The following is a 12,143-nucleotide window of genomic DNA, read 5'->3' as shown; positions in this document are numbered from 1 at the left end:
AGTTTAGCAAATTCACAATGACAAATGTAACAGTTCCTCTAAATTGAAGTTCATCTCTTGGCAGTTTTGGAGGCTTGGAGAAAATGCCAGCAACAAGGACTTGGAAGGAAATAAATCTTTAGATTCCCTGAAAACACAGAGAGTTATTGTGGAAGACATATGGAGGACCCCATACTGCGTTAAGAAAGAAAATTTATAAATGTCAGCTTCATAGCAGCAATGTCGAAGGGATTTCAGCAATCCACACTGAACTACAATATGAAAAACAGGCTGCAGGTACACATTTGCCATGAAGAACTAATTATGCTTAATCTGTGCTCTTTCTGGGAGGAGCGAATGAGGAGAGAAGGAGGTAAGTTTCCAGGATCCAGAGTAAGAGATTAGAATTTTTTTTTTTAATCCAAACAGGTCATGTTTAAAGATTCTCTACTGTTAAAAAAAATAATAAAAATTAAAAAAAGTTCTGAATAGTGAGATGGTAAAGGGTCCACAGTATGGGCCCATATGGCAGAAGAGTTGAATTCTGCATCTTTGAAGGCCTCGCTTTTGTCGTCTCTTCAATACTAATGGTCAGTCTGACACCTGCTCCCAGGTTTGTAGTGACGATGGAATGGCACATGGTCACCAAGTACTACTTGTCAAATATTGACCATGGGCCTTTCTCTATCACAGAAACAGGCACAGTGACTCCAAAGGTGAATGACACAGTCTTCACCCTCAGTAAGCTTACAGATGGTCCTGATTTATAAAAGCATTTCCTAAACTGTAAAGCATTACTAGAATGTTTATCATTTTAACTTATTAACTAATCCAGTAAGCTATTATTGAACATATTTGAAAACCACCAAGATAAAAACCCCAGTGTCTGACTCCATATTTTTTTTTTTGGTAAATTATAATATTACAGCAAGAGGTACATACTTACATGGGACTAAAAATTCAAATCTGTATCTGTCTCTTTTTAGCCAAAACCATGGCTAATATTGGAGAGTCTTGATTTTTTTTCTTTTCCAAAGGGAAATAGGTAATAAATGAAACTGCAATTTTAAAAATGGGAAAATAGGTAGCCGGGTGCAGTCGATCATGCCTGTGATCCCAGCACTTTGGGAGGCTGAGGCAGACCACTCACTGGAGGTCAGGAGTTTGAGACCAGCCTGGCCCACGTGGTGAAACCCTGTCTCTACTAAAAATACAAAAACTAACTGGGCATGGTGGCATGTGACTATAGTCCTGGTACTCAGGAGGCTGAGGCAGGAGAATCACTTGAACCCGGGAGGTGGAGGTTACAGTGAGTCTAGATTGTGCCACTGCATGCCAGCATGGGCAACAGAGTGAGGCTCTGTCTCAATAAATAAATAATTAATTAATTTTAAAAATGGGAAAGTAGGAAGTGAAACGTAATCGTACGCATTCCTAATTTCCGGGGAATGGGTCATCTTCTCCCCAAGGTTCTGAATGAAGATTGTGCCAATTAAAAGGTATCCTGGTTGGCCACAAAACCCAGAGCTAGAAACAGAAGGAACACAATGGAAACACCAGCTGTCAGGAGCTGCAGCAGGACCTCAGGAACGATGCCGCAAACATCTAATGAGAAATAGAGAACTTCCTACAACTCCCATAACTAATGTCGAGGAGGCAGTGCTGAAGATGAGCCTGGATTTAATAAATCTTTTAATATTTCCACAGCTGGGCCTGCTTACTCAGGGCTGGTGGACCATTTTCTTAAATAAGGCATGGCGCTGGTCTGACATTAGTTTAACAAGGTAATTATCAAGTGAAAAATAGCTGCCGCACTGCTGTGAACCTGAATAATAACTCTCATAATTACTGATTTTGGGCCCATCTTTTTAAAAAATAATAGAGCTCTAAGTAGTAAAGCATTTTACAGGAAATACGTTCCAGTACAGTGTCTAGAAGGGTGGAGAACTATTAAGGATAATTAGCGGTTTATTTACACAATCAGTCAAACACCATTTATCATTTCTCTTATGGTCCTATTGAAGGAAAGCAAATAAGCATGAGAACTAAGTTATTTTATGCAGGCAAATTTGAAAAAGAGAATTAATATTAATTGTTTTACAGCTTGAAAGTTGAACTTTCTAAATGCCTCAAGGGAACACTGAATAAGTATAGCGCAGTTTGCCAAATACTAGTACTTCTCACATATGACATGACAGACATTTCCAAAGGAAATTTTACATGGACAAATACATCTCTCAGCTAGCTAATTTTAATCTTTGGAATATTTTCAAAGCTTGAATTAATTCAGAAAACACAGACACAAATAATTATCCTTTACCTGAGAACCATCTCAGGTGGTTGATTTTTATCTGGAATATGAGAGCAACATGGAGATACCGTGTGTGTCTATGAGGAAATAACCTCGCAAGCATTACTGACTGGGACAAGTCCATAATTAGATTTTGAAAGAACTCTTGTTTTTTTCTTTGTTTTCAGTGTAACAACCTCATCCTGACATAGCAAATGATTCATTTTTCAAAGTAAAACAAAGACAAACAATCGAATTGCAAATAAGATTACTCAAAGGCAGGAATAAGTCAGACATAATGTATTTTTTAAGGAAAGTTTGTAAAAATAATGTAATGCTCTTATAGCTTTTGACGAAATGGAGGACAAATTTTGATGTGCAAGGAGTAATGGTGCTGTGCTTCATTAAATGGGAGGGGCTTTATTACCAGGCTCCTAGGTGACCTTACATCCTCCTTTTTCAGATCTTCAAAATGATAATTAGTGTCATCATTGTCAAATTCAAGTCCTCCTGACTTGTTGAAAAGCCAAAATACATATTGTGACAGAGAAGTTCCCATCAAAGAGTATTAAGGAGAATACCAACTGGGAAAGGACCAACTTCATAAAAATAAACAAGTATGGCATAATGGTTGTGTGAAGCTGATTCTCCTGGAAGGAATAATAAAAGCAAAATACATGAAGGCACCCAGTTCCGTAAGCTCCTGAATTCAAATACTCCAATATGATTACCCTGATTAAACAATAAATAATGAAACATACCCTGATGGGTAATTTTGTCATGGAGCCTCTACATTCTTAATGAAATCCATCTGAACATTGCTTAATACAGTCGCAGAAGAGTGCTAATTTAACCTGACTTCAACAAATGCTTTATTTTACCTCATCTGCATAAATAAGATGTGTTCACAGTTCGAAACATGACATGAATGTGAAGATGACGCTATACATTGGCTTGTGGGGAAGGACACCTGGAATTGGCTCACTCCACTAAACCAAAATATCACCAACCATTATTATCTAAAACAAATACTGCACACATCTCAGCTGAACACTGTTTTTTCCAAATACTTCACGTTTAAAAAATAGTAATAATGTAGCATTTGGAAATAATGTGTAAAAATAATGTGAAGTATTATTAGGAACAGATTCATAAACAGAGGCAGAGGGTATCTATATGAAAAACCATGACTAAGATCTGCTAATAATCGAGTCTTTGAAACAATAGCTCACTGTATCTTTAGCTCCTCCAAAGCAAGAGATTTTGTTCATTCATCTTCTTATCCCCCGGGCACAGACAGATGACACATGGGAAAGTCATTGAGGAAGGTTAAATAAATAGGTGCTTCCACTGAAATTATACCCAGTAAGATGCATTCAATAAGATTAAAGTACCTAGTTAACTATTGCTGAGAATTACTTATTCTGTAAAATTTGATGCTATAATTGGGTTTACTAGGAGGTTTTGAGACAATGTGGTGAAATACTCTAGCAATCTCATGGTCCAAAGCACCAAAGAAAAACGAAAGTCTTAGCATTGTAGGTTGGGTAGGAATTATTTTAGTTCGAAGTTTAAAATATGAGTCTCAGCCAGGTGTGGTGGCTTACGCCTGTAATCCCAACACTTTGGGAGGCCGAGGTGGGTGGATCACAAGGTCAGAAGTTCAAGACCAGCCTGGCCAATAGGGTGAAACCACATCTCTACTAAAAATACAAAAATTAGCCAGGAGTGGTGGTGGGGGCCTATAGTCCCAGCTACTCGGGAGGCTGATGCAGGAGAATTGCTTAAACCTGGGAGGCAGAGGTTGCAGTGAGCCGAGATCGCACTACTGCACTCCAGCCTGGGTGACAGAGCAAGACTCCCTCTCAAAAAATAATAATTAAGAAAAAGATTTAAATAAGTCCTCGTTCTTTTTGTGGACACATTTCTAGATTGCTCTATAATACAAAACAGGCTGCGGTCACTTGAGATTGTGATGGTGGAAACCTATTAAAATATGGGAGAAACCATAGGTTTAGTAATGTGCCTATGGGCTAGATAAACAGATATCTTGGGTCACATCTGTACTGTTTACCAGCACTGCATCATCTGTTCAAGTTACGAATATCTATTGAAAGCTTTGTATTTGAAAGACATAGTGGCAGAGTGTTTTCTGCCATGAGTTTAAGAACTAAGGGTTTTAGAAGGTTAGAAAGAAGTCTTTGCCAGGCTGAATCTTTTTCCACTAGGAGCAGACTTGATCAACACCCCCTTCTCCATGCCTCATTGTACTTTTTATATTTTTTATTCTATTTTTGTTATAAAAATTGTATGCATTTAAGGTGTACAATATGTTTTGATATACATATACTTAGTGAAATGATTACCACCATTAAGCAAACTAATATAGCCATATCCTTCTACAATTTTTCATTGTGGGAGCACCTGAAATCATCTCTTAGAAAATTCCTGGCATATAATACAGTATTATTGGCTATAGTCATTATGCTGTACATTAGGTCTCTAGTGCACCACAGAACTTTGTTTGCACTACTCTTCAGGGTGGATGCTACTGCATTAGAGTTCATCATTTATGGGTCTGTCTCCCTTGTTATACTGCAAGTTCCCCTGGGCAAGCCATATATATCACAGTCCTATGTGTGGGCTCAACACCTGCCCAGATGCCTGGCACGGTCAACTGTGGAAGGCCTGCAATGCAGACTTTGGACTTAAATTCAGGCAGACTTTGACCTGCATCCTCACTCCCAACCTCTGCTGGGGTGTTTCTTTTTTTAGCTGGGGCTCATGAGTACAGTTTCTGGAAAAAAATAGAATTAAGACTTGTGAATAAGAAGTCCAGGTAGATCTCTGAGTCTTTTTTGTATAATGTGTCATGCTCACACCACATTGTAGCTGCTCTGGAATTGTCAAGATTTCACATTTGAACATGAGCTGGGGTCCTTGAAGTAGGGCTGCTATATTTAACAAAGAAAACATAGGATGCTCAGTTAAACTTGAGTTTCAGATAAATATCAAAGAAGGCTGTAGTAGAAGTATGTCTCAAGTATTGCATTTGTATACTTATGTTTTATCTGGCAACCCTAACTTCAAAAACATAATAAGTTGGAGGTAAGAAGAGTCAGATAACATGTTTCTCAACAATTTTTTATTGTGTAGAACAGTTCTCTTCTCCAGTCCCCAAACAATAAATTCTGGTAGCAACACCTGTCATTGTGACAATGAAAAGATTTGACACACTTTGTTTTACCCACTATGGGGTAGTGTTATTTTGGTTTGAAAACCATAGGCAAAATACTGCATAAAACCGAAAGTCAGGAAATGCATATGCCGGGACTGCATAGATAACATAGTCACACAGAGTCAGACAAAGAGCACATCACGTCCATTTTCTGGTTAGTACCTCATTCAGACCTCCAAAACAAGCTCGTGAGGGGAGTCATAGATCTGACTTGTGTTTAAGACTGTACATTTGACAATTGTAACCCCCAAGAGGAGAGCTAACAACCAGCTCAGATTTCATAACAGCTTGACTTATAACATATTAGAGGACAATAAAAACATACCATATCTGAAACGTCAATTATAAATATGATAATAATTATACCTTCAACTTGTACCGTACTTTAAATTCATTCAGAGCACTTTTTTGTCCATTATCTCATGTGATCATTAGTGTGGTATTTATCAGACATTAGAGAATGGAATGTCTCTTCAAGCCATTGTTATGGCCAATTTGCAACTTCTGATACTATCAATTTGAAACCACAAATGAGAAGAGATGAGTCTCCTTTTTCTCCTTCAGAAATCTGTCAGTTCATCTATCAATTGTGGGCTTTCTCTCAAGTATTTTTTATGACTAGTCCTAGATTTTCCATTAATGTCACAAGAACATTCTCTTTCTGAGCAACTTAGGTAATTATGCTAATTTAAGGTAAGAGTTTTAAATAAAATCAAATCAAAAGTAAATTTAAAAACTTGTGATGAACTATCTTTCTCCCAAGAACTGTCCGGCCGAGGAAGGCAATGTCTGACAAACAGCAAGAGTTCAGTGAGTTCTGAATGAATGAATCCATGAATGAGGGAAGGAACAAATCAACTTCGAATAACAATCTGCTCTACTTCTAACTGAATTTGCTACAAATCTCACCAGCCTAATGAAGACTGCTACGGAAATGGACACTCACTAAAATCACAGTATCAGTTCCCACTGCACTCTAGCTTGGGTGACAGAGTGAGACCTCATCTTTAAAATAAAAATAAAATAAAATCACAACATCAGAGGCTACAGCCATCCGGAAACCATTTAATGGAAACCCATGTGAATAAATGCATGGTTGAGTCATCTGAGAAAATGACATTTATGTTTTTAAGCAACCAAGATGCCACAGTCAAAGGCAAGAATCCATTCCCGTAATTAACCATCAAGGACTACACTGAGGAAGTGCATTCTTTCCTTGAAAATAAATTTTTGAATGCAATCAAAATCAATTTCCTTTCCTCTGGTCCTCAGTGAACAAGATACAGAGCCCACTCTTTACATATACCTTGCCCAAAGAAATTACTAGCATTGATAAATGTTCAGCAGTTCCTTGCTCTCTGAGCAAAATGGGGGATGAAAATCTCACCCTCTGTTGGACAGATGTGGTAACTGTAATTTTTTGGAACTTGTTTGTTTAAATCACCACTTGCCATTAATATTCATTTTTCCCCAATTGGTCTTAAATTCTTGGTTCCTTTATAGAAAGAAGACAAGTCTGTTTTGGCTCTGCCCAAAATCGGAGTTCTTCCCATTATGTGTCAAATAAACAATGGGAACTATCTTCTATTGTAATTTGAAGTGGCTGTCGTCTCATAGGTTTAACTCACTCACTTATTCTGTCATTCATCCATTCATTAATTCATGCAGTAAATATTTATTTACTGTGGCTTTTCAAGAGTGGCACTAAGCTGAAGTTACAGGTGCATCTCATTTAACCTTCACAAGTACCCTAAAATGTTGGCAGTATTGTTACTCAGATGTTACAGATCAAGAAACTGGGGTTAAGGTAGTTTAAGCCACATGTCTAATGTCATCTCACATGCCTAACATCCAGCAGTTACAGAGGAGCAAAGACTCAAAATGAATCTGTGTGGATCCAAAGTCCATGAATTTTATCTCTATCTCAATGGATGAAAAAAAAAAAAAAAAGAATGAGGAATGTTTAGGGAAGCAAAATTACTTTATGGAGGATCAAGTCTGCAGGGCCAGCTGGCCATGCCTTCTGAGGAGGCTCAAGAGCTTTAAGCAGTGGCCAGAGGAACCTGTGCCTTTCCAGGTTTCAGCAGGACACCATAAAGGCATTATTCCTAGAAAAAAACACACACTGGTCTTAAATTCCTGCGCTTGAAATCCCTTTCCCCATGTGCTGCAGTGCACACTCTTTGCATGTAACTTTTTAAAGTGGCCACATTCCTGCCATAGTAGTTATTAAGTGTGGTGTCAAAATGCCTTATGCATATTACCAAGGAGTGATTTTCCCAGAAACATGTTTTAAATCATGTAAGGGGATATTAGATAAAGAGAAAATAGAGAAAACGTGCTTTCAGAATTCCTATATAGCAAGCACAGTAAAAATACAGCTGGGTGAGGTCGAACCAATAAAAAGCAGTAGAAAAATAGAAACCAGACATAGTGAACCTACTTGGGCCCCTTGCAGAATTTATCTACCTTAGAGGAACATGTCCAAATACACAGCACATAAAAACACATAGTATAAGACAAAATTGAAGAACTTAGTCAATACTGCAAAGCTATTGGAGCTTTCAGGAAAAATAAAGGGGGTAAGGAAAGACAATGTAAAAGAGAAAGAGCAAGTGTTGAAATGGCTCCACAGAGGTGCGGATTGGCGGTTCTTCAGACTATCTAATGAGCCTTGGTGACTGAGGAAAATAAAAGCACAGAGAGTGATGACATTTCTTAAAACGACTTTTCTCTTTTTGGAGAGAGAAATGTCCCCCCAGCAGCCACGGAATACCTTTTGGCTAGTGTGGCCATGAATGCGTGTGGTCCCACTGGAAATCCTCATTCCAGACAGAGTACTAAGGTCAAGATGAAATAACAAGTGTGTGATAGAGAATTACTGGGACCCCTAGCCCCAGACCACAAATAGTAGTTAAAAAGTTGATGAAAATTTTATCTGCATTGTCCTAGATCTCAATCTAGAGAAAGCCATGTGCTTATTGGAATCCAATCTAATAAGAACGCCCACCAATGTGTTATGGAGCATTTTCAAAGGGATGAAAGCACTGCCAAAAACTATATGCACCATCCCATCAAACCCTTACAGTTCAAATGAGGCCACTTAGAAAAGAATTAGATTTTTCTCTAAGAAACAGGCCAACAGAAAGTGCTCTGAAACAAGGTGGCATTTTAGTAGTTACACCATTTCCCTCATTAACCTCCAAAGCCATGCACACTTACACATAGTTTAACCAAGTGTTCTGGAGTCTAGCCCCACACATTCTTAATCACTGTTCCCCTCTCTGCTCCCTTCGTCTGCTCACCACTTACCAGAAGTGAGAGTGGGTTTCTGCACTTGAATGTTGGGAGCAGAGCCTAATCTCCTCAGTCCTGCATTTCAGCAGGAACTGCCCATCAAAGAGGTCATATGGACTCCCACCTGGCCAGGAAGCCTTGGCATCAGGCTGTCCACATTGTGCATTTGATAAGTCCTGCCCAGTGGGAAGCCTTTTCAATGCATAGAAGCTATGGTGAGGTCAAGGCCATGCATATCAATGATAATAAATATTGATCATTCTATGCTTCAAATGGTCCTTGGCTCTTTGCTTATAACATCTCATTTAATTTTCACTGGAAGGTGTTTTTATTGTTTTGTTTTGTTTGAGACAGAGTCTCGCTCTCTCACTCAAGCTGGAATGAAGTGGCGTGATCTTGGCTCACTGCAACCTCCTCCTGGGTTCAAGGAATTCTCCTGTCTCAGCCTCCCGAGTGGCTGGGATTACAGGCGCAGGCCACCACACCTGGCTAATTTTTGTGTTTTTAGTAGAGATGGGGTTTTACCATACTGGTCAGGCTGGTCTTGAACTCCTGACCTCAGGTGATCCACCCACCTTGGCCTCCTAAAGTGCTGGGATTACAGGCGTGAGCCATAGCACCCAGCGCAGTGATGGTAGTAGTATACTCACTTGCACATGAGAAGATGAAGTCTCTGTTTATCAAGCAGAGCATGGATTAAAGCCCAAGAATGTTTGCACTGAACCCTTCTGCCCTTTCTCCTACACCGTCCAGCCTCTCAGCCCTGCATCGCCTGCTGAGATGGGCCTCAGGAGATCCTTCTCCATGTATCTCTCCTAGCGAGGAAATATTTTCTGAATGAGTTGTGAACCACATATTTCCTAAAAATGTGGCCAGTGTGGACCTGGACACAGGCTAGGTTGGCTGAGAAGCATATTACCCAAATGGTGGTTGTGACTGTCATGAGGCGGAAGAATAGTGTGAGGCACTGTTCTGCTACATGCCTAAAAGGAGCAAAGGGAAATTAATATTGTGCTTGAAACTAACAGCAAGTGATCAACCTAACCCAAGACAGAGAAGGAAACAGCAACACTTTATGCTGGGCTTAGAAATGCACAGTAGGTACACAGAGGGCTTCAAGGAACCTGATCCTTGGCTTCCTTTGTCTTCTGTTTCGGATAAAGGAAAGTTATTATTTGGGACCCTTATTTCTGTGACCAGAAATGTGTGTGTTAATAAAATCATTTATTTTCCCTTAGCTATGGCACGATATAGGAATAGGGTGTGTGTGTGTGTGTGTGTGTGTGTGTGTGTGTGTGTGTCTGAGAGAGAGAGACAGAGAGACAGAGAGATAGAGAGACAGAGTGAGTGAGCAAGCTGACTTTGGAGTCAGGAAACCTGAGGCTAAGCCTCACCTGTGGGGCACCCACCTAACCTCTCTGGCCCAAGTTTCCATTTTTAGAAAGGATCCTTTTAGCCCTAATGTTCTTTATTCTACTGAGCTGCTGCCAGGGAATTGTCTACCTCTGATCCTCTTCTTTTCTAGAGTCCACCTTATCCAAAGGTTAGAACTTCCTCCATGGAACTGCCCACTTCTCCAGCTGCCAGAGTAGCACCTTCCTGGTGCTGTCCAGGGCAGGGACAGGCAAGTGGCCTTAGGGAGCCACAGGCCAATTTCTCACATAGTCTAATAACCTGGCCCATCCTGAAGCTCTCCCCACCAATGACCACCTATCCCGTAAGAAAACATCAGTGGCTTCCACCTGCCCAACCATATCTCGCCTGGGTAGACACTCCCCCATCAGGGGAGTGAAGGGCTTAGGAGACAGGGCACGTGGAGGAAGAGGGTCAACACAGAGGAGTTTTCTGTTTTCTGAATGCAAGGAACAATATATCACCCAGAACATCATTATCTCTTGAATTATTATACTGCCGGGACTTTTGTTCCTATTAAAATCTATCAGAACAGCCAGATGCGGTGGCTGCACTTTGGGAGGCCAAGGCTGGGCTGGTGGATCCCTTGAGGCCAGGAGTTAGAGACCAGCCTGGTCAACATGGTGAAGCCCCGTCTCTACTACAAATGCAAAAATTAGCCGGGTGTGGTGGCAGGCACCTGCAATCCCTGCTACTTGAGAGGGAGGCTGAGGCAGGAGGATCACTTGAACCCAGAGGCAGAGGTTGCAGTGAGCCGAGATTACACCACTGCACCCCAGCCTGGGTGACAGAGTGAAACTCTGTCTCAAAAAAAGAAAAAAATATCAGATCATAACTCAGAGTCTGTTTGAGCATGCCAGCGGACCACTGTGGGTCAATTTCTTCCTATTCAAAAAAGTCCAAAGACCTCAGTAAAGGATTGCTTTGCCAACATTTTATTTGATGATATAAACTTTTCTACAAATGTCTATGCATTTGTGTACTCATTTATTCCTTCATTCAACAAATATTTATTGAGCTACCTATTATGTGTGAGTTCCTGTATTAATCTGAGAATTCAGCAAGTAACAAAACAGAGCCCTCATCCACATGGAAATAACATTCTAATAAGGGATGACAAACACATAAATAAAAAAGAAGACGCCTATTACAGGATTTGTGGCAACTTAGAGATAAAGTATCATAGGCCCCAAAGGACCCCCTAGACACCAGCGATGGGGAGGAAGAAGAAAAAGTTTTTTCTAGTAAAGGCTGAAAAAACACCTCAGCTAGAATATCTCTTATTATTTCATATGTGTGTAACTGCGGATTTTTTTTTTAAACAAATACAAATGCAACAGCCAAATCTTATTTTCCTCATCAGAAAAACAAAGCTTTCAGCTTCCCTGGAAGCATGAAGGAAGAGCTGCAGCTTCCAGCCCCAGGACAGCCAGGCATCTGCCCAGCCTGGCACAGCATGCCTGGACCTCGAACGGGTTAAAGTGGCAACGCCTGAGCTCAGAGCGCTGCATAAACAGTGCGCGTCAGGCGTTCTAAGCAAGCTTCATCTTTCTTGTCTCCCAGTCTTGGGCTGTCAATCAGCTGTCACCAGCCCGCACATCAGCAGCGTGTGCACATCACCAGGCTGTCAGCAAGGCAGCTGATGAGACTCGGCTCAAGACCGTCAATCATCTTTGTTTCTCTTCTCCACTCGGGAAATATTTTGGCTCGGAGAAACAAAGAAACCTGGGCAACAATGGCTGGTAGTCAGGCATTTACTCCTGTACATGGAGATAAGATCTTAAACAGGCGATGATCGTGATTCACTCCCAAATGATGCTGGGGTGGGATGGACAGAGGGAAGAGCCAGAATCTGTTGTATTAGGACATATTTTAAAACTGTAATTCTAGTTCCCTGAGCAGTCCCTGATGGATTTCTGAACCAAC

The 12,143-nt window shown here is 40.5% G+C and overlaps 1 protein-coding gene and 1 long non-coding RNA gene across 11 annotated transcripts in view; one reads left to right on the top strand and one right to left on the bottom strand.

The window, feature by feature from the left end:
• The window catches only part of LOC103246317 (uncharacterized), a 30,796-nt gene extending 19,438 nt beyond the window's left edge, over positions 1-11,358 (top strand). Inside the window, exons 2-3 of the long non-coding RNA XR_012091634.1 lie at positions 65-352; positions 2,733-11,358. This is a non-coding gene — a long non-coding RNA (uncharacterized lncRNA). The remainder of the gene's footprint in view (positions 1-64; positions 353-2,732) is intronic.
• Positions 1-12,143, bottom strand: part of LDB2 (LIM domain binding 2) — a 394,374-nt gene that overhangs the window by 235,284 nt on the left and 146,947 nt on the right. The window lies entirely within an intron of this gene.

This window comes from Chlorocebus sabaeus, chromosome 27, assembly GCF_047675955.1.
Source record: "Chlorocebus sabaeus isolate Y175 chromosome 27, mChlSab1.0.hap1, whole genome shotgun sequence".
NCBI classification, from domain to species: Eukaryota; Metazoa; Chordata; class Mammalia; order Primates; family Cercopithecidae; genus Chlorocebus; species Chlorocebus sabaeus.
Note: the sequence above shows the minus strand (reverse complement) of the source record. Positions and strands in the feature narration are given on the sequence as shown.